The sequence below is a fragment of the Impatiens glandulifera genome, chromosome 1, assembly GCF_907164915.1.
Source record: "Impatiens glandulifera chromosome 1, dImpGla2.1, whole genome shotgun sequence".
In the NCBI taxonomy this organism is placed as follows: Eukaryota; Viridiplantae; Streptophyta; class Magnoliopsida; order Ericales; family Balsaminaceae; genus Impatiens; species Impatiens glandulifera.
The window spans coordinates 69,623,687-69,651,492 of record NC_061862.1 but is presented as its reverse complement, the minus strand read 5'-3'; positions in this window follow the sequence as shown (position 1 = coordinate 69,651,492).

The following is a 27,806-nucleotide window of genomic DNA, read 5'->3' as shown; positions in this document are numbered from 1 at the left end:
ACCGAGAGTTGTATATTAAACTCTCGGTTTTTATATTTTTATAATTTATAAAAACCGAGAGGCTTTGGTAAATCTGTCGTTTTTTTTTGCATATTTCCGAAAGTTATATATTTAACTTTCGGTTTTACAACATCACAAATTATTAAATTATTTGGTTTCTCACTTTCTAATAACGTTGAACAACATTAATTTAACACATTTGATATCCTTAAAACATTTCCCAATTCATATGATCAAACATTACACAAATACATAGGATAATCAAACATAAACATTCATATACACTTCTATATATAATCAAACACATTCATAAACATTTTAACATTAAAGACAATCTAAATTTTTAAAATAAAAACACACACTTGATTATATTACTTAGGAGTCTAGATTGGAAGGTAGAAAACCAAAGAATTTAACAATTTTTCAAGTGCTAATTCTGAAAGTTATATAATTAACTTTCAGAAATATCCATCAAAACCGAAGGGTTTATATAAAACCCTCATTCTTGAGAAATGTAAAACTCGAAAGTTTATATAAAACTTTCGGTTTTTATGGTTATTTCCGAAAGTTAATTATATAACTTTCGGAATTAGCACTTGAAAAATTGTTAAATTCTTTGGTTTTCTACCTTCTAATGACCTTTTACAACATTATTTTAACACATTTGATGTCTTTAAAATATTGCACAATCTATATGATCAAACATTGCATACATTCATAAGATAATCAAACATGAACATTCATATAGACTTCTCTATAATAATCAAACACAATCATAAATATTTGAACATGAAACACAATATTGATTTTTAAAATACAACACAAAATTGATTATATTAGTTAGAAGTTAAGATTAGTGGGTTAAAAACAAAATAATTTAACAAACTAGGTAGTGTTAAAACCGAAAGTTATAAAATTAACTTTCGGTTTTCATGTGTATTTGTGAAGGTTTTAAATATACCTCTCGGTCTTGACCTTGATCAGAATGTTTTTTGGGAATTGTTAAAAACCGAATGTTTATTTGAAAACCTTCGGTTTTTACCCTTCCCCATACTTAGAAAAAAATCATATTTTTTTAATGAGGGGTCAAAACCGAAGGTTTTCAAATAAACCTTCGGTTTTTACCCTTCCCCATACTTAGAAAAAAATCAGATTTTTTTAATGAGGGGTCAAAACCGAAGGTTTTCAAATAAACCTTCGGTTTTTACCCTTCCCCGTACTTAGAAAAAAAATCAGGTTTTTTTAATGAGGGGTCAAACACGAAGGTTTATTTGAAAACCTTCGATTTTTACCCTTCCCCATACTTAGAAAAAAATCAGATTTTTTTAATGAGGGGTCAAAACCGAAGGTTTTCAAATAAACCTTCGGTTTTTACCCTTCCCCATACTTAGAAAAAAATCAGAATTTTTTAATGAGGGGTCAAAACCGAAGGTTTTCAAATAAACCTTTGGTTTTTACCCTTCCCCATACTTAGAAAAAAATCAGAATTTTTTAATGAGGGGTCAAAACCGAAGGTTTATTTGAAAACCTTCGGTTTTTACCCTTCCCCATACTTAGAAAAAAAATCAGATTTTTTTAATGAGGGGTCAAAACCGAAGGTTTATTTGAAAACCTTCGGTTTTTACCCTTCCCCATACTTAGAAAAAAATCAGGTTTTTTTAATGAGGGGTCAAACACGAAGGTTTATTTGAAAACCTTCGGTTTTTACCCTTCCCCATACTTAGAAAAAAATCAGATTTTTTTAATGATGGGTCAAAACCGAAGGTTTTCAAATAAACCTTCGGTTTTTACCCTTCCCCATACTTAGAAAAAAATCAGAATTTTTTAATGAGGGGTCAAAACCGAAGGTTTATTTGAAAACCTTCGGTTTTTACCCTTCCCCATACTTAGAAAAAAATCAGAATTTTTTAATGAGGGGTCAAAACCGAAGGTTTATTTGAAAATCTTCGGTTTTTACCTCAACATTTAAAAATAAATGGGTAAAAACCTCAAGATTAAAAGAAAAAATGGGTAAAAACCGAAGGTTTTCAAATAAACCTTCGGTTTTGGCGATGCAGTTTTTTTTTAAAAAAAAGGTGAAAAGTCAACAAAAACATAATTATTTAAAACATATTCAACCAAACAAACATAATAACAATAATTCATAAAAATTAAAACATAACTGTCATAATCCCATAATAAATCCATAATAAATCTAGAAATTAATTATTAGATGGGGTGGAAGGAGGGGGTGGTTGATTCAGTCGACTCCTCAACAAGACAAGTTCCTGTTCAAGATTCTCTAATCTCTGAGACATTTCGGCCCGGTCCGCTTTGATTTCACTGAGCAAACGACCTCTTTCGGCATCCCTTAATCGGATTTGTTCCATTTCCAGCGTCATCTTTCTGACCTCTTCCTCACGTGCCGCAATTTCTGATTGTGTTATCAGATTCTGGTAACACGGATGCAGTTTCTCCGGTGTACGCCGAAGTCTCTTCCATGTCGAATCACCCATATCCTAAATGCATTTCAGATATATGTATATATATATATTAATCAAACAAAATAACGTAAACTAACATAAATCTAGATCTATATATAATATGCATTTATATATATATAATATAAACTAATTAAGATATCTAAATCTTACAATAAACAAAACAAAAAAAAACCAAATCAAACAAATTACCGGAAGAGAGGAGAAGAACCCGCGGCTTGGAGGAGGCAGGCGGCGGCGGCGGTGGAAGAGAGAGAAAGGAGAGATGAGCGGAATGAAAAAGAGAAGGGTTAGGGTTTGTATTTATAGAGGTTGAGGCCGAAGGTTTTCATAAAACTTTCGGTTTTGATATTAGTCAAAACCGAGGGTTTATTAAAAAACCTTCGGAAAAAACAATTTCAAAAATTAGAATTTTTTTTAATGAGCATAACCGAAGGTTATTTGTAAAACTTTCGGAAATGAAATTTTCAAAAAAGGCAAACCTGAAGGGTCTTAGAATAACCTTCGCAATTAAAAAACCAAGGGATTTTAAAACCGAAGGTTTTTCCCAAAACCTTCGCAAATAACACACATCCAACACTTAGAATTTTTTTGGGTTTTTTGGGAAGGTAAAAACCGAAAGTTCTTTGTAAAACTTTCGGTAATAATGAAGAAACCCGAAGGTTTTACACCCCTCTCGGAATCTATTTTTAATAGCGAAAGATTTGTTCCTCTCGGGAGTATTTAGAAGAGGTTTACAAAACCTTCGGGAAAAACCGTCGGTAAAGGTCCTTTTTTTACCAGTGCACTTGACAACATTAAAAAACTCATATATTGAACATAAAATTAAATCACTTGAACACTTACTAAATAAATTTCATAAAACACTAACCTACAATTCAACCTATTAATTATTCAAACCTATAATTCAACATACTTAAATCTTTATTATTATTAACTAACATTAATAGTATTATGATAATAGCATATTAATTTCATTTGAATATGAAGCATATTACCAAATTAAAGATTAAATCACTAATCTTCTTCATCAGTCGTCTTGAGTGGGAATGTTTGGGATCGTTTGTTGCCCTGACTTAGTCCATAATGCTAGGAAAGTGTCAAAATTTTCATTTAAAGACTGCACTTGAGTTTGAAGAACAACTTTGTCCTGAACTAATTCAACTTAATTGGACTCTAACAATTTAATTCTATTTTGTTGTTCTACATACTTTGTCTTACATCTCTCAACTTCTTCTTTTTGTAGTGCATTCTCTTTCTCTTTCTCTTTCTCTTTCTCTTTCTCATAATTTAGAATTTGTGAAGTATTAACGGTTTCTTTAAGTGTATTTAACTCTAAAGAAAATTGTGTGTTGGATTGTCCATTTTTGAATACATGTTTTTGTCCCATATAGCCTATTCCAAACACACACACGTGCTCTTAGAACTCCCTGCTGCCTCCATCCACAACTCCATTTTAGATTTATGCTCATTTGGATCCAAAGATTCCTGAGTTTGATGGAGTTGAATAAAAGATTTCTGCATAACAAAAAAATATAGTTAGTTGTGTATAAAAAATAAAGCTAAACCTTTTAATGAACATAAAACATTAATATTACCACAACTTCTACTGCCCTGTTTCCACTCCATGTACCATCCTTCTTTTTATGTGATTTCTCAAATGTTTCAAAAAGGGAAGGGTGTCTTCCAAGTTCCTTTGTCTATTATAAATTATAAATTTATGTGTTAGTAATATAAAATTTAATCAATTAAATACAACTCAAATAAATAAATTACTTAATTATCAATCTTCTTTGATGTTCTATAGTTGAGATTAAACCCTACAATACGCAGCATCAACGCTTTTTGAGTATTTCTTTCGATTTCCTTTGGCCTTGGTGCATTTCTGATAATACTTCGGCTCATCAAATTTGGTTTTCATTTTGTTCTACTCTTCTAGGGTAATGTGTGAGGGGTTTTTCAAAGAGGATTTTTCCATAGTCACAAAGTTTCTTATCTTGGCACTACTCTTCTTCTTGAATATTTTATTCACATCCCCCTCCTTAATGGGATCCCACTCAAATGTCTCCTACAACCATTTATATAAAATTGTCAAAGACTTGAACAATGAATTGATAATGAAAATCAATTCGAGTAATACAACAAAACATACCATGAATTATTCCCACCAAACATTCTTAATATCTTCGGGAACTTGATTCCAATTCAAGTATGCCCCATCTAATAACCCGTGATTATCATATGTATGTCTTTCAAAATATTCGGATAAAAGTTTCAAAAACATACAATGGTTAAAAATAAAGTCATTTTATATATCTAAAGTACAATATACACATAACTTAAATGAATAAACTTACTTCTCTCCAACAATTTCTATGTAGGTGTTTGACGATTTGGAAAGATCGTCTAGGTCTACATCCTCCCTTGAATCTTCATCATCCACATCTTCCGTTTTAATATTTGAGGATGGTTGAGTTGGGTATGTATTGTCGAGGATGAGGGCACAATTGACCACAATATCCGTTGTGTCAGGTTGAGTTTCTGAACCTTCATAAGGGATACGTTGAAGACTTTGCTGAATTAAAGTTAAAGGCGGTTTGGTTGGAGTTGACTTCTTATTTTGGTTGAATTTTTGGTTTTGGGGTTTAGGAGATGAAGTAAGTAGTGGTTATTTGGGGGGGGAGTACGAGTTGTTTGGGGGTACGGGTTGTTTGGGGGTACGACTTATTTGGGGGTTACCTTTTTTTAGGAGACGGTTTTTTGGCTGCAGTTGGGGTGGTTGTTTTGGGGCTGTTCGTCTTGAAGAGGGTTGTTTTTCTTTAGGGGTATTACTATTTTGGTACGTTTAGAAGATGGAGCTTTCGTCTCTAGAACCTCTTTGTCCTTTTTTGTTCTTCTATCGCCAATTTCATATTCACGTACATCCTACAACCAGTAACAAATTTTGTAAAGACATAAATAACTATATTGACCAAACTATAACTCTATCAACCAAATCATACATCGCGCGTATGATTTTGTATATTGAGATTCACTTAGATCTCGCTTTCTTTGAGATTGTCTACTCATATTGAAAGGTACTCTATTCAACCAATATGAAATACAAAACCAATTAGAACTCAATGTAAATCATATAAAAATAAACATACGAGTAGATCTTGTTAAAACCATGATGAAACGATGAAAGAAAGGGTTTATATAGAGAAAAATTGGTTGAAGAAAAAATTTGATATTGACATGAATATATGTTAGTGATATTATCAACATTATTATGTGGCTACTTAATTACTAGTTTAGTTTAGATTTGGGCAATGGGATGGATAAATACGAACCGACAGGATCCAACACGATATTTGTACGGAATGACACGATACAATATTATCTCATTCGAGTCTTGGATTGATACGATACAAGCACGAGACGACACTATTACGACACGATTATGAGTTTATACGATCGTAACACGATTACGAATCGACACGGACACAACACAAGTATAGATATGACACGAGCACAAGTACGAGTATACACACGAAACGACATAAACACAATTAATCACATAACCTAATATACTCACATTAACATTCTCTAAACATATTATATTTTTATTCAATTAATAAATTATTTAATTTCATAAATATAATATTTATAATTAAAATTAAACATGCAAAAATACAATTTTAAATATATTAACTTAAATAAATAAAAATAAATAAATAGATTATATGAATAGTGTAGACACCCTATTTTTACACCCTAGATACTTAATAAAAAAAACTCGGCCCGAAATAATACTCATGTTTGTTTATTGAACCGGGAAAATAAAAATAGAAACACCTCGTGGAAAATCGACCTAAAAAAGCTTAAAAGATAACGATCCAAAGGTCGAATATCATAACGACTCTGTTTTCCCAACCCGAGACACGTTCAGGTTGTACGTTTTGAAAAATCTTGAATTTTGAGTGTAATGTTACTATTTGTAAATTTGTGCAGAAATTGCTCGAAAAGAGGGAAAACGAGAGAACGGGTCAAACGGAGTCAACCAGCCAACCGACGAGTCAACCCGGGTCAAAGAGGGATCAAGCACGTGTCAAGAAGAAGTGTGATAGAGTAGACTGGTCTCCTAAAGTGGGAAAATCGGATTATTTGAAAACTTAGTTATTTGAAAAGTGGGTTATTGGAAAAGAAAATCAAGAATCCTTAAGTTTGAAGTCCCCATGGAGCTTCCATTGGAACCCTAGACTTCATGAATTTATCTCGGTTTCAATACTGGATGAAATTCAATGATCTTGTATGTTTTGAAAAGAGAAATTGGTCCTCTTTCATATGGTGTAGCCCAATCTCCCATTGGTGCTCTATATCTAGACGAAATCTGGTCATGAGTGGAAGGTGTTCCTGAAAGGTTTAAATCAAACACCCTTTTACTTTAAAATTAGTAACTTGATCCGTGCTTGATGGTTTTGAATAATTCAAGTTGGTTTGGAAAGATAACTCGAATATATTTCCAATGGCACAATCCCCAAAACGTGACTCAAAGGTTAAGGCCCTCATTCGATCTGTACAAGAGAAGCAGTACTACCGATTCAAATCCTGGGAGCCAGTTGAAATTGTGCTGCACTTCCAAAAATAATATCTTTTGAACCAATGATCCATCTTCAGTGTATGAGTTACCTTTGGAAAGCCCTTTGAGTTTTCTTTCCAACGATAACAAATAGTTCTCTCAGTTCTCCCTGAAGCTCAGTCCAAGTCGCCTACAGCCAAGGTGATGCGTGAACTAACACGTTTCTGTGAGGCTAGTCTCCTGACCAACAAGGACCATTTCGTGAGAAAAGGAGAAAATGGGGATGGAGGAAGTACTCTTGCCTTTCCAATGGTACCAGCCTCATTGTGGGGAAAGCACTGTGCACAAAGTTATGGGTTATTAAAGTTCTGAAAGTGAAAACCACGGGATATAAAAGATTGAAATGGAGGGGTGACTTTAAAATATCATAACTTTGGATAGGAAGGTCCGTTTGTGTTCATTCAAAAAGGAGATTCACGTTAGTGATGTTAAGAATTGACCATAAAATTTTCACAATTTTCTGAGCAAAAACGAGGTCAAGGAGATTTATTTGGGATGATGGTGCAAATAAAGGGTATGAAAAACGGGAATGAAAAAAAAACTGATATATTTCTTCCCAAGCGTGCCCTTGATTTTGTGGCGTATTTCCAATTTAACCCCTGAAGTTAAGAGGGCGGTTTTTCAGCTGAAAAGAAAAAAAAGACCGGGGAAGGAGGTTCAATCTAGTTCAGTTTTTGAGAGAGAAAAGAGCGGTTACTGGCGAGAGAAAGAGAAGAAGTAATCCGAGTTCACTGCCTTGGACGATTAGATCGACGAACGCGAAGAACGGCAGAAACTTTGGCTGAAGCTTCTTCGAATCCGGCTAATTCATTTCGTTTCTTCATTTGTTTCATTTCCCTTTGCTAATCAGGTAACATCCTTATCCAATGTAGTCCTTAATTGATTGATTGGGGCATCGGTTATGAATACCGATGCCATTTGTTCATTAGAAAGTTAGATTGCAGGTTATTTCAACTGTTTTATTGTTCTTCTTCTGTTCGACTGTGTTTCTTTCTGTGATTTGGATTGGTTATTAATTGAATACTTAGCTAATAGATGTTGAGTTAGGTTAGTCTGGAATTAGTTTAGGATAGACGCGTTGTTCTTGAATCCAAAGGAATTGTTTTTGCTGAAATAAAAAAATACAGAAGAACGGAAGAACATATCGCTTTCTTCGATCGATCTTCAAGGTGTTCTTCGATTGTGTGGTTGTAAGTGTGGTCTCAAAGTGTAGAATAGTTCTTTGTGGCGAGACGAATCGTCGCGGCTGGAGACTTCGCTATCCAGAGGCAGAAGAGGTGCAGGACGTCACCTGTTCGAAGATCTTGCGATTTGGGGGAATAATCTGGATTCTGATCTTCGTTGGTCGAGATTCTGTTGAGGCTGAGGAATCGAACAGGCGACGATGAAGATGAAGAACACCACGGAGATTCGTCGTATTGAGCGCTCGGGCGACGCGTTGCTTCAGAAGTTGTTGTCGCTGAAAATTGCCATTACCGGAGAAGACGCCGGAGGAGTTATTATTTCTTTTGTTATATTTCATTTCCTTCAACTTCTGTTGAAGTTTCAAAGAGGCCCCTGAGTCTCTTTTATTTTTAAATAAGCCTGAGAACTTTAATTTCGAATTAATTTATTAATTCGAAATTAAAGTAGTCCCTAATCTCTTCTTGATGTTTTAATTGGACCCCTAAACTTTCTTTTCCTTTTATTTTAATTTAAAACTTTCAAAAAAAAATTAAAATAAACTTAGGTTCTGTTTGTTTCCCAATTTTAACAAACCACCTTAAAATGATGATTCTAACATTCAAACCACTTTCAAACTTTCTCAAATTGTCCCAAAAACTCCAAAATGTTATTTTCTTCAAAAATAATTTTTCCCGGAATTTTTAGGGCCCGTTTGGAAAAATGTCTATCTTTGTAGTGTCATATCGGGGGTTCTATAACTCCGAAAATTCCAAACTCGATTCTTGTGAGCTTTTAATAATATTTTTGACTATCATATAAAATTTTTGGGAATTTGGGGAATTATTTTTGAAAATGACTCATTTTAATGTGTTGTGTTCGGAGTTCTCTTTAACTCTGAAAATTTTAAACTGGGAAACACTTGGGACCTTAAGTTAATCCACTCTCTTCTCTTCTTTGAGCAAAAGAATAAAATTTTAGTCCTCCAATCGAATTGTTATTCTCCTCATCTATCCTCATTTGATATTTCTCGGGAATTCTAATTCTCGTTTTTCTTTGACAATGTTGCTCTATGCCTTGCAATGCTCTTTGATGCCTTTCAATGCCTTTTAATATTTTTCAATGCCTTATCCTTGTCAAATACCCCATGAATAGGACTAGCCCCTTGCAAAATGATTAAGATTTTCTCACACAAGCAAAAGAGTTCTAAACTCAGAACGAAAACGTAATAATCCTTCAAACATCATATGGCCAATTACTTAGGAGTAGAGACTGTCTGTAAAGACAGGCGTATATGACATAGCGCCGTAGGCCCTTTCCTAATACGTAACCAAACACCGGACGCTTAAAATGAATCTCTGATTTTTCTTTTCTTTAGTTTTTTTGGGAAGTAAACTAAAGTGGCGACTCTCAAGTCAATTAGATCGATACATTTGCGAGTGTATCGATTTAAAACTTGTACGGGCCAATTCAATTCGAAAAAAAAGGACCGTATGCCAATTAAAAAAGGGGGCACACGCACCAGAAAATGGAAGGGAACAAAAATGAACGCGTACAAATAGAAATGTGAATCTATTAATAATTCTCTTCGATATTACTTTTATTAATTACTTATTAAATTTTAAAAAAAAAATTATTATTTATAATTTCAATTATTGTTAATCTTTTAATTAATGCATCTACAAAATATGACATACATACTCCGTCGTGTCATTGACAACCTTGATAGTTTTATTTTTTATTTTTCGTATATCAACAAGGACATTATATATACCTTCATTTGAAGCCTTCATGTTAGCTTCTAAGCTTGTCATTCTTGACTTAGATGTTGCAAGCTCCGTCTTTACGGTTTCGAGCTCAGTATATATTATCTCCGGTGTCATTTCATTCTCATCTTCGGAGCTTATGTCCTAGCAAGGAGTGGATGAGCTTAGCGTGTTTGAAAAAAGTTGTTTGCGAGTAGATCTTGTTAAAACCATGATGAAATGATGAAAGAAAGGATTTATAGATAGAGAAATTGGTTGAAGAAAAAATTTGATATTGACGTGAATATATGTTAGTGATATTATCAGCATTATTATGTGGCTACTTAATTAATAGTTTAGTTTAGAGTTGGGCAATGGGTTGGATAAATACGAACCGACATGATCCAATACGATATTTGTACGGAACGACATGATACGATATTATCTAACTCGGGTCTTGGGTTAATACGATACAAGTACGAGACGACACGATCACGACACGGTTATGAGTTTATACGATTGTAACACGGTTACAATTTGACACGGACACAACACGAGTATAGACACGACACGAGCACGAGTATACACACAAAACGACATAAACACAATTAATCACATAACCTAAGATACTAACGTTAACATTCTCTAAACCTATTACATTTTCATTTAATTAATAAATTATTTAATTTCATAAATATAATATTTATAATTAAAATTAAATTTACTAAAATACAATTTTAAAAATATTAACTTAAATAATATAAATTAAAATAAAATTGAAATAAAAAATATAAATAAATAAATTATGAATAGAAATGTGAATCTATTAATAATCCTCTTCGATATTACTTTTATTAATTACTTATTAAATTTTTTATATTTTTTTATTATTTATAATTTCAATTATTGTTAATACATTAAATAATAAATATATAATAATAATTTTAATTTTATTAATATATATTTATAATTTCTACCCACTTTTTCTATTTTCTTACTCAAACTATCCATCTTTACATTAACATTATCAAATTATCATGTATCTCCTAGTTTTCTAGTAAGATCATATATTTAATTGTTTATCATCAACTTAATTTAAAAAAGCTTAAATCACTTCAAAATATTACAAGTTAATAAAAAACTTTACTTAACAAAAAAAGTAATAATTTATAATATAAAAATATTAAATTAATTTTATTAATTAAATAAAATTCTAATTTATAAAATTAATATTAATTAAAAATATAATAGTAAATAGTTATAGAAATATATTTTAACTTAAAAAATCTCAAACTACTTTTAATTATATTAAATATAAAATTAATAATATATCATTTATAATAATTTTTTTCCTAAAAAGTATCCAATACTTAGCAGTAATAGTTGATTAATATTTGTATATCACTAAATCATTTTAAAAAAATATTTTATTTTATCATTAAAAAGATCTCCACTATTTTTAATTATATATAATAATATATATCATATGCCTAATTAAATAATTAGGTATAAATTCTTATCTAATATTTTAAAATTATAAAATTTCACATTTATCATATTTATCTAACTTAATATATATATATATATATATATATATATATATATATATATATAATAAATTAATAACTTTATAACAATAAATAACTAATTTTATTTGGATAATTATTTGTATATTTTAAAATACAGTTTAAATAATTGATATTCAAGACACGATACAATACAAATAAGATAAGATTGAGACATAACACAATACAACACGATTAAGAGTCTAACACCACTTGGCTTAGTCGAATACGAACGTTTATGCACTATGCTCAGCTTTAATTTAGTTGCAATGAATTAATATAAATTTAGAAAAAATATCAAATTTTTCCATTACAAGTGATATATTTTGCACTAAAAAATTTCAGATTATATTTTCTGTAAAAATACGTTTTGATTGAAAATAGAGTTGAAAGATTTGTAATATTTCAAAATTTTATTGCAATGTGGATTGCAGTTCTTCAAAACTTGCATTATAAAAAGAAATGTTACAGTAATATGTTGTGATTTGACAGCTTTTTTAGTGCTAATTAGGGCTTCAAATGAGTCAAGCCGCTCGTGAGCCACTCGCAAGCTACTCGGTCAAAGCTTGACTTGAGCTTGACTTTGACCGAGTTCGAGTTGAGCTCGAGCCGACTCGTTTATTATTCGAGTCGAACTCGAGCTCATATAAAGTTTGCTCGATGGATTGTCGAGCTTTTTCGAGCCACATAATATATAAATATTTTTTATTTATTTAATATTAAAATTTTACACAATATTTTTTTTCTTTCCCTCTTTTCAAAGTCCAATATGAAGGCTCATACTTCCTAAAGTAAAACTTTAATTCCTAATATAACGTTCATTCATCATATTCTACTGTCACTCTTCATTTCTTCTTCTTCTCCATCAGTTACTCTTCATCTTCTTCTTCTTTAGTTATTCTTCTTCTGTTATTCTTCTTCTTCAATAACTATTATCTCTTCTTTTTTAGTTTTTCTTCTTCTTTTCTTAAGTTATTATTCTTCTTCAATCACTCTTATCTCTTCTTCTTTAGTTTTTATATATTTCTTATTCGGTTTTCACAATTTCTTTTACTCTTCGTCTCTTCCTTTTCTTCTTTTTTATTCAATCTTCACATCTCATTAATTCACAAAATACTATTGGTAATTAAATTTGTTTTAACTTCTTTTATATTTATTGTTTTTGCTTTTAGATAATTTTGATTTATTTTTGTTTAAAGTAAATCTAACGACAAAAAAAAAGAAGGAAACAACTATTTTATTAACATCGATAAGTTAGTCTTCTTCATTCTTTTCTTTAGAGAAATTTATGTTTATGTAGATAGAGTTGAATAAATATAAAAAACACTGATTTTCAATTGTAAAATATGATTGATTGAGGATAGAAAAAAAAATCGACAAACAATATTAGGGATTTATGATAAAAAATAAAAAGGTTAATATTATATATATATATATATAATAAAAGGATATTAAAAATAGTAATGAAAGAGATAAATAAAGATTAATATATTATATATAATAAAAATAAATATTAGGAATATAATAATTAATATGTTATATATAATATTAAAAAGATAAAAAATAATTAATATATTATATATAATAAAAGTAAATACTAAGAATTTAATAATGAGTATATTGTATATAATATTGAAAGAGATAAAAAAAAATATTAATATATTATATATAATAAAAGTATATAATATATATAATATTTAAAAATATGAAAAAATTAATTTATTATATATAATTTCATTTTTTTCAAGATTTCGAGTCGAGTTTGTAGGTAATATAGTCGAGTCGAACTCGAGCTCAAATTTATAAGCTCGTTCGAGCTCGAGTTCGAGTCGAGCTAATAAATACTTAATCGAGTCGAGCTCGAGCTCCAACAAGCCGAGCTCGGCTCATTTGCAGCGCTAATGCTAATACATCTTTTACATATCCCTTAATGGTGGAAACTCATAGCTTTTGAGTATTTTCTGTAGTTAATTTATTAATTTTCATGAATTTTAAGTTTTGATTCTAAAATAGGAAAATATGGTTGAATTACTATAATATATTTTTTTATTTTAAATTAATAAAAATAGAAATAGAAATAGTTAAACATTTTGATAATAAATTTAATAATTAAATAAATAAAAATAAATAAAATGTAATAAAAAGTGGATAAAAACAAATATAAAAAAGGGTAAGTTCAATCTCATAATAGAGTAAAAAGAAAGAAATGTAAAAACTAATAAAGAAAAGTAAAAAGGCATACAAACAAGGTAAAAAAAATTAAAATAACACACAATTCAAACTATAGTATTACTACAATAGTTAAATTGGTAAGAATAAATCTTAAAATACTATGAGTCACAAATTCAATTCCTACAAAACCATAGACTTTAAATTATTTACAAAATCAACAAAAACATATAAACTCTATGCATATTTTAATTAGATTTAATCATAAATTTGAATAATATCAATATCAAATATTTATAAACTTGTTTAATTTGATAAGCTTTAGCATTCGTTTAGTTACAAATTTTATGTCACTCTATATTATACTAGCATGTATCTCGTGCATTTGCACGAGTAATAATATAAAAAACCGTGAAAAATATTACGGTAAAATTTGTATGGGCGGGTCAACCCACAATCCGACCCAAATATCAATTTACTCTCACATATATCCAAATTAATCACAGTTCACGACCCGGCAATCCGGACACTTTAAAAATTAAGCATCATTATATATATATATATAGATTAGTTAGTTAAAAAGTTGAACTTATATTGTTAAAATGTCACGCGTTTATCAAATTTTGGGTTAAATTTAAAATATAAAGTGTTATTAGCTTAGTTGGTTAAAAGGTTGTACTTGTTTTGTTAGATTGCAAATTCGAACCATACCTATAGCATTTTTTATTTTATTTTTAACCGTTTTAAGTTTATGGGCGGGTCAACCCACAATCCGACCCAAGTATCCATTTACTCTCACATATATCCAAATTAACCACAACTCTCGACCCGGCAATCCGAACACTTTAAAAATTAAGCATCATTATATATATATATATAGATTAGTTAGTTAAAAAGTTGAACTTATATTGTTAAAATGTCACGCGTTTATCAAAATTTGGGTTGAATTTAAAATATAAAGTGTTATTAGCCTAGTTGGTTAAAAGGTTGTACTTGTTTTTGTTAAGTTGCAAGTTCGAACCATACTTATAGCATTTTTAATTTTATTTTTAACCGTTTTAAGTTTATGGGCGGGTCAACCCATAATCCGACCCAAATATTCATTTACTCTCACATATATCCAAATTAACCACAGCTCTCGACCCGGCAATCCGGACACTTTAAAAATTAAGCATCATTATATATATAGATTAGTGAATCTGTTATATTATTTTATGCGCGACCTTTCTCTTATTTAAAAAATCGATGGCTAATTATTGTAATGGTCCGCTTCTGAATCACCAAAGTGTAAGGAGTGGAGTAAGAATGGGACAGGACAGACATGGCCTTAAATGCAACTCATCTCAGCTGATTTGAACATGAATTTACATTTGGATCCAACCGAAAGTAGACTTTGTGAACCTTGTGTGAGTTTATGTGTCGAACCTTCACTTGTAAATCCGGGTAGTTGTTATGTCTTTCTTCTCGATAGTAATCGAGTGCCCCTCAACCTGACTTATTCCTAGTACAAGTCTGAGTAGTTGGAGATGGTTGTCATAATCGTTGGAAACATTTTGCTTTTTTATTTTCGATTTTTTTTTGTTGTCTGATCACAGTTGAAATTATGTATTTATTTATCGTGTTTTTGTCTTTGCTCGGTAGTGGAGTTACAGGTTTTTTCGAACGTTTTTTAGGCTCAAAAGGAGCATCTATAATGACCATTACGTGTCTTCTCTTCGATCTTATCTTTGATTACATTTTATGAAGACGCATCGGGAGCTAGTGCTTTCTATCTAAGAAATATACATGGATATTATCGAAAATGTTTGATGCTTCTTGTGGGCTTCTTTCGCGACCGTGATGTCACCGGTGAATTACTGAGTATCTGGACGCGGCTCTTGCTCCGCAGCGAACATGCCTTCTACCTATTGTAATGGACATTTGACCAAGCATTTGACTTTTGTTGAAACCAACCACCATTACTTTGTGCACGAAGAGTTGAGCGGTAGTCGTCGATCATTCCGTGTTATAGATTAATTCTTCTTTATTTAATCCACCTTTTCCTAATAATCTCTTATATGCAAATTTAGACTTTTTTTGTTCCTTCTGGTTAGTAAGAAGTCAATCTTGTTTGAGAAGACAAAATTGGACAAAGAAAATAAAGTGTTCAACGTCCACAACGACCAACAAAAATAAAATCACCACCAAGTTATTTTATCCTTCCAAATTTAATAAAATTATCCTTATATACAAATTAGTTTACTAGATTTTCAAATTTTTTTGGTTATATGTACCAATCTTCTTTTTCTCTTTTTTTCTTTTCTATCATAATTAATTAGATTTTTAATATTAAAATATTAATTTCAAACACTATTTTTAATATATGTCTATTTTTAATATATAAGATTATATCTAAAATTTTAAAAATACTAGTATTTATTTTAATTATTTTTTATTTAATATACAAATTATATAATTTAATATATTGAATTTATTAACTAATATAAATAATATATAAGATTAAATATTAATTTTAGATATTGTCAAATCAATTCAAATATTAAGTATTTAAAATTTACATGTTTGGTTAATTAGATTTTTATCTCTAAATATTTAAATAATTAAGTACTAAAATGTTCCTATCTTAATTCTTTATTCTATCAAATAGAACTTAAGGGATGTGAATAAGAATACTATATGAAAAATTGGATGCATTTGGTGAGATTCAAAACAAGTTGAGTATGTGTCTACCCTTACTTTTGGTACTTTTAGATTGTCTTGGATTTAAATGGGAGTGGGCTTAAAAGAGATTGATGGATTTAAAAATATTTAGATGGGAATGGGCTTAAAGAGATTGATAGATTTAAAAATATGTTTTTATTGAGATATTAGTATATCTAGCCCAGCATTTTTTAAGTAAGCTAAAAAAAATTTAACCTATATTACTTCTTCCTTTTGAAATTTAAATTTTATTACTTTATTTTAGCACCCATATATCCATTATTTTCGCTTTAAGTTAAGGTATTTATTTAGTATTTAAATAAGGAGAAATGATTAAAGAGAGAATTTGGGTGAGGGAATAAGAGAAGGAATGATGTGGAATATGATTGGCTAAAAAAATCAAATAATTTCTCTATTTTCTTTCTTTCCTCCCGTTTTTCCCTTTTTTTCAACTAGGTGATGCAAATTCATTACCTCTCTCATTCACTCCCTCAAATTCTCTCTCTCTATCACTCCTCTTAACTAAGAATCGAACATGTAACATTTATTTTTTAGGAACCACTCTTACCATATCATTTGAATTAACTTAGTACAATTTTTATTTTTTTTACATCTAGTTAATTGAGGAGGTAGGTCAAATAAATAGAGTCAGTATAAAAAGCATTCATTATTGAATTGGAGGCATGTCTTATGACATGGATGGATTATTTATTTAACTAGGAAGATCCATAAAAATATATTTTTGCAACGTTATGTGTTTATTAAATTTGGTGTTGAATTTAAAATATAAAGTTTTATTAGCTTAGTTGGTTAAAGAGTTATGCTTGTTTTGTTATGTTGCGAGTTCGAAACATATTTATAACATTTTAAATTTTATTTTTAACCGTTTTAAATTTATGGGCGGGTCAACCCAGAATCCGACCCAAAAATTCATTTACTCTCACATATATATCCAAATTAATCACAACTCTCGACCCGGCAATCCGGACACTTTCAAAATTAAGCATCATTATATACATATAGATTGGTTAGTTAAAAATGTCTTAGGTTCATCAAATTTGATGTTGAATTTAAAATATAAAGTGTTATTAGTTTAGTTGGTTAAAGTGTTTCAAAACATGCCTATAGTATTTTTTATTTTATTTTTAGCCGTTTTAAGTTTATGGACGGGTCAACCTAGAATTCAATTCAAGTATCCATTTACTCTCTCATATATATTCAAATTAATCACTTGAAGAGAAGAGAAGAGAGATTATGTATTTAGGATTTTTATTTTATTTTTTACTTTTTTTTATTAATGCAACTAAGATAGTGGGAACTGGAATGTAGGCTTTTTCATTTATTTTGGAGTAGTTCTACTAATAAAATACTGTTTCACATATTTCTTCATTAATTAAATTTATGAATCAAAATACTCTTATACTTTTTCTAAAAATTATTTATTCCTTAAATATTATTAAATTATAAATATTTTCACTCAATAACTCAACTTTTATATTCATAAATCAAACAAGCCCTTGGAAATTTTTGTTTGGGTCTGCTTCCTTTGGAGGCCTACTGCCGAGTTGAATAAAGATGGGTCAGTTGTAGATGTGGGCTTTATATTTAAGGACTATATTTTCATGATTATTTCAAGGAAATCGGTTTTTCTAGGATTTTTAGAATTTTTTATATTTAAAATATATATATTATTTGAATTTATTTAAGATAAATTGTTAAAGTATTATTTTATATTTAAAATAAAATTTTAATAAAATAAAGTAAAACTATTTTAATATTTTAATTTATAAATTAAATGATTTGATAATAAAGTTGATATTAAAGTGATTGAGAGAATATTTTTTTTAAAAAAGATTGAAAAACACACAAAAACTCAAGATCAAACAAGCTCTAAGTAATGATATAAAGTATAAAGTTAGGTTATTTGTTGTTGAGTATAAAGTTCACAAGAAAAATTATTTATGTTAATGATTAATTTGATAACTAATTTATTTCAAGTTATAAAGATAAATAAGTCTTGATTATATAATAATACTATACAATAATTTTAATAAATAAATTACTACAAATAAATAAAATCTAAAAATATATGAAACTGTTAGCATACAAAGAGAGAGTTAAAAGGAGACAAATTAGTATTGCTTATTCATATCAGTCACTCATGTTTTATATATGTCATATTTATAGGACTTCGAATATGAAATGAAAAGACTTATTGAGAATAGAATATGAATCACAAAGTCGTACATAGTCGCATTCATGGTGAGTCGCATTCATGGTGAGGGAAAAGAGTGCAGTACGTAGTAACGATTCTAAATGTTAAGGAATGAAACTTGAATCCCACGTTGGAATTATGAGGTTCCTATGTAGTTAAATAGCTCTTGGGATGTGTGGTTATTTAGGAGTAGTTACATTGGTATCAAAGCAGGCATTTGCCTTGAACCGTTTGTGTCGGAGAGTTGCTCGGAACCTTGGCAGTTGTCGGGGACTCAGCTTGTGAACGTCGGGCGGCTAAACGCGGGATCTCTAGGAGATTGTCGAGACCTTGACCGCGTGGACATCGGTCGGTTAAACATGGAGGATTGTAACGATTCTAAATGTTAATGAATGGAACTTGAATCCCATATTGGAATTATGGGTTCCTATGTGTGGTTTAATAGCTCTTGGGCTCTCCCACATTATCAGCTAGCTTTTAAGGTGTGGTTCTCCTAGGGGTTGTTACATTACTTTAGACTCTTGAGTCTCTGCATGCCAATTTTATACTGTAGTTTTTCAAAGGTCGTGTAATATGCAATGCTTTTGTCAATAGATTATCTAATGAACGAATTTAATGAACATCAATATCATCTTTCTTCTAAAGATCATGTGTGAAAAATAATTTTGGTGATATGTGTTTCGTTATATCGTCTTTAATATATCCTCCCTTTAATTGTGCAATACAAGCAGCAGCATCATCATATAAAATTGTTGGAGAATTCTTATTTACCGATAAACCACATGACTCTCGAATATGATGGATAATTGATCTCAACCATTGCCTCGTGAATAATGGGAATTATTTGAAGATGTGGCGGTAATTGATTGTTTCATAGATCTCCAAGATATAGTTGTACCACCATATGTGAATAAGTAACCTGTTTGAAACCTACCATTATAAGGATCAGATAAATATCTTGCATCTGCGTACCCAATCAATTCAGCTTCACGTAAATATGGATAATATGATCTCATGTACATAGTTCCTCTAAGGTACCGAAAAATATGCTTAACTCCATTCCAATGTCTCCTTGTCGGTGAAGAACTATATCTCGCTAATAAATTTACTACAAATGATATATTAGGTCTAGTATGACTAGCCAAATACATTAGCGCTCCAATAGAACTAAGGTATGGTACTTCAGGACCAATTAGTTCTTCATCACTCATACGTAAAATGGATCTTTATTAACATCAAGCGATCTCGCGATCATTGGACTACTCAAGGGATGCACATTATCCATAAAGAATCTTTTTATTACTTTTGATGTATAAGTAGATTGATGAACAAAAATTTAATTATATAAATGTTCAACTTGCAAGCCAAGACATAACTTTGTTTTCCCTAGATCTTTCATCTCAAATTCTTTCTTAAGATAATTAACTTCAGACAGTTCATATGTAGTTCCAATAATATTTAGGTCATCCACATAAATTGCAATTATTACAAATTGTGATCCAGATCTCTTAATAAACACAAATTAACATATTGGGTCATTTTGAAATCTATTATTTAACAAATATTCACTGAGATGTTTATAACACATACATCCAGATTGTTTCAATCCATATAGAGATCGACATAATTTAACCGAGTAAATATCTCAACGGTCTGAATTACATGCTTTTGGCATTTTAAATCCTTTAGGGAGTTTCATGTATATGATGTTATCAAGGGACCATATATATAAATATGTCGTAACAACATCCATCAATCTCAACTATAATTTCTCGTGTATTGATAAACTTATCAGATATCTAATGTTGTTGCATCCACTACAAGAGAATATGTCTTATCATAATCAATATCATGTCTCTACAAGAACCCCTGGAAACAAGTCGAGCCTTATATCTGACAATTTCATTTTTCTCATTTATTTTTCTTATAAATACTCATTTATAACCGATTGGCTTAATGTCTTCAGGGGTACGGACGATAGGTCAAAAACTTTATGTTTTGCAAGTGATTTTAATTCAACTGCAATCGCATCTTTCCAGTTTAGCCAATCATTTCTCCGTCTGCAAACTTCTATAAACTTTGTTTTAAGATTCTCATCTTCATTAACAATATCGCATGTTATAGCATATGCAAAATATTTATCGACGTCGATTCTATCTTTTTTCGGTCAAAACATAGTTTATAGAGATCTCTTCATTTTCAGGTACTTGTAATTCCTCTGGAATTATTTTTCAATGACTAGATACTCTTCTAGAGTAATTATTTCCTTAGTTTGAACTTTTACTTCTTTTCTTTTTCGAGGATTTTTATCTTTGGAACAGACTGGTCTACCACGCTTCACTTATATTTTAGGCTCGTTAGTAGTATTGGGTTGTTCTACAGGGACATTAATCTTAATTGGAGTATTTGCGGCTGGAATATCTTCGTAACTTTTTTTAGGGTCTGTAAAAACATATGACAATTGATTTACTAAATTTTTCAAGTGAATGATTTTCTGAACATCAAGTTTCAAATTACTTTGTACGAGGATCATAATGAGCTAATGATAACTCACGCCAGATTATTTTCTTTTCCAACTGCTTATTTTCCCCTTTCAATGTTAGAAATATCATTTCATCGAAATGACAATCAGCAAACCGTGTTGTGAATAAGTCACCCATCAATGGCTCAAGATATTTAATAATAGACGGTGACTCATATCCAACATATATCCCCAATCTCCTTTGATGTCCCATCTTTGTGCGTTGTCGTGGAGCTATTGGAACATATACCTCAAATCCAAAAATTATTAGATGGGAAATATTTGGTTCCTGATCATAACCCATTTCTAAAAGGGAGACCTCATTATAATGTGTAGGTCTGATACAAATTAATGTTGTTGAGTGTAAAATAGCATGTCCCTAAGCTTATATCGGAAGTTTTGTTTTCATAAGCAACGATCTTGCAATTAATTGAAAACGTGTTATCAATGACTTTACAATGCCATTTTGTGTGTGAACATGTGCTACTGGATGTTCAACACTTATCCCAGTTGACATACACTAATTAATAAAAACTTGTGAAGTAATTCTCCAACATTATCAAGACGGATAGATTTAATTAAATAGTTCGAGAAGTGAGCTTGTAAATATATAATTTGAGCAAGCAATCTTGCAAACGCTTGATTACAAGTTGATAATAAACACATTTGTGACCATCTTGTTGATGCGTCAATTAATACCATAAAATATATGAATGGTCCACATAGTGGATGAATAGTCCCACATATATCACCTTGTATTCTTTCAATAAATTTCAAGGGTTCGGGTCTTATTATTAACTTCCCTTGTGAACCAACAGCACAAGTAAATTCATTGGGTAGAAAAAAATCTTTAGATTTTTTAGTGAGTGCCCACATGAATGATTAATTATTCTTCGCATCATAATAGCTCCATGATGTCTCAATCTATCGTGCCATGTAATAAAATTATTTTGATCGACAAATTTCTGATTTGTAACGACATGAACTTCGTCAACACTTATGTTTATAAAATATAATTTAGAGGAAACTATGGGTAATTTTTCTAAGAAACATTTTTTTATTACACGAGATGATACGTGTGATAGATAAATATTCTTTATTGCTTTCATTTTAAGTTTCAATGTGATATCCATTTCTGTAGATACTTTTCTAGCTCAACAAATTTCTTTGAGACTTGGACGAATAAAACATATTATCAATACAAATGTTTCTTTTTTTTGGTAATATAATATTTATTCTTCAATAATTTTTTATCTACCCGATATCGTCCATCATCACCAAAAAGTAAAAAAAATCTTACTTTTCAAAATGGTATGTGTTGAAGAACTGTCTACGAGACAACTACATTTTTTATTCATCGAGTATTCGCTTCCATGAACCTTCATTTTCTTCATTAAATAAAAATAAAATATTAATAATAAATAATGAACAAACAATAATAATACAAACGCAACATCAAACTAAATATAAGTTTGATGGTCATAAAATTTATTTTATAAAAAAATATTAAACACTATAAAGAAAACACAAATATCAAATGACCTCATTCTTATTTTCATGCTCGACAAGAAAGTCGGCTACATAAAACCGGGAGAAATCATCGAGACCAAAAACTATTTTATCATCACCGGAAGCGCAAGTAAAGTTGGTCTTGATAGTCTCATTTCCTTTTAGCGATGCTTGATAAAGATCGATAAAATACTTCGGCATACGACAGGTACGTGACCAATGACCTTTCATGCCGCAACGATAGCATATGTTTTCCACAATCTTATTGATTTGGTTCTTTTTGTCATTATGTTTCTCTTTGTTGTGAATATAGTGTCGACCACCACTACCACGGCCATGGCCATTTCCACGGGAACGGCCTGAAAAATGACTGCGGCCACGACCAAAATGTTTTTTCTATAATTATATGATGTCACGTTCACTTCAGGGAATGGGGTCGATCCAGTTGGATGGGCCTCATGATTTTTCATCAAAAGCTCATTATTTTGTTCGACCAATAATATATATGATATCAATTCTATATATTTCTCAAATCCTTTTGCACGATATTGTTGTTGCATGAGCATATTCGATGCATGAAAAGTGGAGAATATTTTCTCTAACATGTCTCTGTCAGAAATAGTTTCTCCACATAGTTTGAGTTGAGAATTAATCTGAAATAACACCGAATTATATTCACTCGCCGATTTAAAGTCTTGAAGGCGCAAATGTAGCCATTCAAATTGAGCTTTTGAAAGAATAATCGTACATTTCTTTCAAATTGTTCCATAGGTCCAATGGATCTTTCATAGTGAGATACTCAATTTTTAAACCTTCATGAATATGATGACGAAGGAAAATCATTAATTTGGCTTTATCTTAGTCGGAAGTGGTGTTTTCATCTTTGATGGTATTTCCAAAACTATTAGCGGCAAGATGAATTTCAGGATCTAGAATCCATGAAAGGTAATTCTTTTCGGTAATGTCAGGAGTCGTGAACTCTAATTTCGTGAGGTTCGATATGAAATTGTGAGATAAAATAAATAAGAGTGAAAGTTATCGAGAATACCGTTGTCAACCTCGATCGATTTGGCTTTCGCAAATGAGGCGCGAAACATGGCTACCACGGACGAGGAGGGAGCCTTGACTTTTACTTCGGAAACGAGAGACTCGTGCTGATAATGTGTTATAAACAAACCAGATAAAGAACCCGAGAGAATTAAAGGAGAGAATTTCTTACAACTTATTAATATCAATCACTTAGAATGTTTCATATATATCATATTTATAAGACTTGAAATATGAAATAAAATGTCTTATTAATGATAAAATATGAAAATCAAAAGTCATACATAATGACATTGATTATAATATCAAAATTCACGGATTTACCTCTCATGAAAAACTTTATAAGTTGAAGGGAAGATCATTATTTTGAAAATTATTCTAACTCCAATATTCAAAAAATTACACAATATAATTTCAAGATTATTTGTTAAAAAATATATTTATTTAATTTTGTCAAAATTCAAAACCAAATCATTTTTTATATATAACTTGATGTAAAAGTTTATCAAAAAAATACATTTTTTTTATTAGTTTTTACCTTAAAAAAGTTTTTTTCTAATTTAATCACATATTCTATATCAAATAAATATAAAATTACTCATTTTATTTTGATAATTTAAAAAATAATTGTAATTGTGATAATTATAGTGACAAAATACAGTAGGTTTGTTTAGTTGGAATTATTTAAATAATTTCAATCTAACTAAAAATTATTTAACTCTTTTGTCTTAATTCATATCACTCAATTAATTAATTATTTTTATATTTAAAAAAGAAATATTTAAGTATTTTTACAAAAAAAAAACAAAAAACTTTAAAAAAAACTATTCTTAAAATCATGTTACTTTTTTTTGTATGTTATGTTTTATGTTTTTGATATCTTATTTTAATTAAATTTATTACAATTTTTCATATAATTTATCCTACTATTACGATTAATTACCAGCGAATAAAGAAAATTTGCGAGCTACGTCCAGTGCAAACCAGTCACCTGGATTTGCCGAAATAACTTTTTTTTTTTTATAATTAATTAATTTATTTAAAGACGGTCAAAGTTGGTAAAATGCAGATAAGAGAAATAAAGGAAAAATGGAACAGATGATTTTGGCAGGCGTAGTCTGTCTTCCCCCCCAGCTACTTGCATAGCAATACACGTAAACTATAAGACTGTAGTGGGTCCCACTTCTAGGACCGGTTCACCTGAAACATATAACCGGCCCATACCGACCCAAATCAGACACGTGGATATATATATATATATATATATACTTTCTTTCCCATTTTTTTAAAAAAATAAATAAATAAATAAAATTATTGTTACCTTGTACAAGTTTGTAAAAGATAACTATTAAACCAAACTTAAAACAACAATGTGTCACACAAAATTATAAGGTAAGTTTTAGATCTTATAGTATTTTCATATAAAGTCACATAAAATAATAATAATAAAAAACATTATTCAAAATAGTGTAAATTAAAACATCAAGATAAACATAAAATATCAATAAGAATCAAAGTTCAATTTTTCATCAACAAACCTCGAGCATCATCCACATCCACGACAAAGTTCCAATTTCAATGATAAGACATGTCTTGTTCACATTGGCATCAATAATAGAACCATTTGAATTTCAATTATTATCAATAGTTATAACCAAGCCTTGTCACTATTTCAGATTGTCAAGCATATTTTACTCCATTCTATAATATTTTTCTTTCATTTTAAATCCATCCAAATTTCCACGAAACTAAACCTGAATGAGTTTAACTTTTATTATAGGGGTTGATCTTCTTCAACTAATTACTATCCACAACCATTTCCTACTTAAATATATATAGTATTCTGACTATTCTCAATAAAAATCGAACATATATTTTATAAGATATTTTTTCATTTGAGTTACATTAAATAAGAACCACACTTAGAGTTTGTTTGATCTTTGGATTTTTCAGAATTTTTATGGGTTCTATTCAAAAAAATATTATTTGATAAAACATGAATTATTTTAATATTTGTTTAAGATAAATTAATAAAATATCATTTTAAATTGAACTCAAGATGTGATATAATTTTTTTTATCACAATTAAACACTAAATAACTAACATAATTAGCTATCATATTGTCATCCTTTCAATATGTCTGCAAAATCCTACAATTATATCACAAACCCAATAACTCCATCAATGATTTCGGATGAAAAGAAAATCAGTATAACCCACTCAAATAATTCAATCTCAAATGCTCATTAATTTGAAAAAAAAAAACAAATTCAACTAAAACACAATTTTATATAGTAAATTTTGTTATAATCACTCAGTTTTGAAGATAGAAACATTGTAAAAAAATACTAAATAATGGATACAAACCAAGCTATGATATAGATCAACATAATTTAATTACATAAATGGAGAAAAAATGTTCAAATTATTTCTCATAGTAATATCAATATAATAGAACATTGAGGGTTGATTTAATCCATTTATAAGTTAAATTTGTAATTGTATAATAAGTTGTTACAATTTACTCGTACAAATAAACCAAACATACATTAGTTTAACTAATAAATAAGATAATTTTTAACAAATAAGAAGAATAAGCTTAAGCGATTAAACCTATCAAATACATTAGCAATTCAATAAATTAAATATTATTAAATAGATATGATTGTTTAACTAATAAATTATGACTAATCTAAATACATTAGCAATTCAATAAATTAAATATTATTAAATAGATATGATTGTTTAACTAATAAATTATGACTAATCTAAATCAAATTAATTAACCTTTAATTAATTGAAACTCAACAAACTAAGATGGTTTAGTTGAAATTTTTAATTGTTAGAATTTTTATAATATTTAATTAAAAATTAATTTGTAAGAAAATAAATAGAATGAAAATCTTGTTTGGTTGCAACCTAATCAAACATTAATTCATTTTTATTTATTTATCATATTATCGAATTCAAATACTAAATTGTCTTTTATTTTAAATTATTACTTTTATTTTATAATTATATATTAAAACATTTTAATTTTTTTTATTAAAACAATTTATGTTCCTCAAAATCATCACAAAATAATTACTTTTTAAATAACTTATTATTTAAAAAACTTGAATTCGAACCACCCAATACGGGAAATTTGACGAAATGACCTTAAAGACTGGGTTATTTGATCTGGTGGTAATTTGATAATTTAATTGCGCTCGTGGTTCTATATTTTTTTTTATACGATTTTGCCCTTGTCGCGAAACGCTAAGTGACTTAGCGTTTCGCGAAGTGGATTAGGGTTAGTATAAATACTCAAATATTTTCATTTTCTTAGTTTTCTTTTTCTCTCTTCCCCCGTTCTCTCCTTCACGGCGGCCAGCGGCGACGACGGGCGGCGGCGGTTATCTATACAGATCTATACAGATTTATAAGATCTTCTAACATAATCCATTTATGTTTTTATCTATACAGATTTACAAGATTTATAACCCTAAATCTATTTTGCATGCAGGTTTTCGATTCTAGGGTTTAGGGTATGCAGATCTCCGATTCTAAGGATTTGAAGGTCGTCGAGGTAGATGTTCATTTCAGATCTGATAAACAGTTATGTTCATGTTTACATTTTCTTCATTTCAAAACCTGTTCATATTTCGTTCATATTTGTTATTTGGTTCATATTTGACCATTTCGTTAAGTGTGGTTCATTAATGGGTTTTGCATATAATCTTGGATCATATGAGTTCTGTTTCAGGGAAGATTCGTTAAGGACTTACCGTTTCGCTAAGTGCTTAGCGTTTCGCTAAGTGCTTAGCGTTTCGCTAAGTGCTTAGCGTTTCGCTAAGTGCTAAGCACTTAGCGAAACGGATCTTGTCTGTCTTCATCACCGGTGAGACTGAGCTCAGGATTCCTAAAGGCTCCAGTTAGAGCCATGAATCCCAGTTAGAGCCATGAATCCTTTGATGGTTGCAAAAGCCTTAGGTGGAAAGCTTACATGGTATGTATCATGTATGTATGTATGTAATGTAAGAAAATAAGAGTATAATTGAAATTTGTTTGTTTGATTGATTGTAGTTTCGAG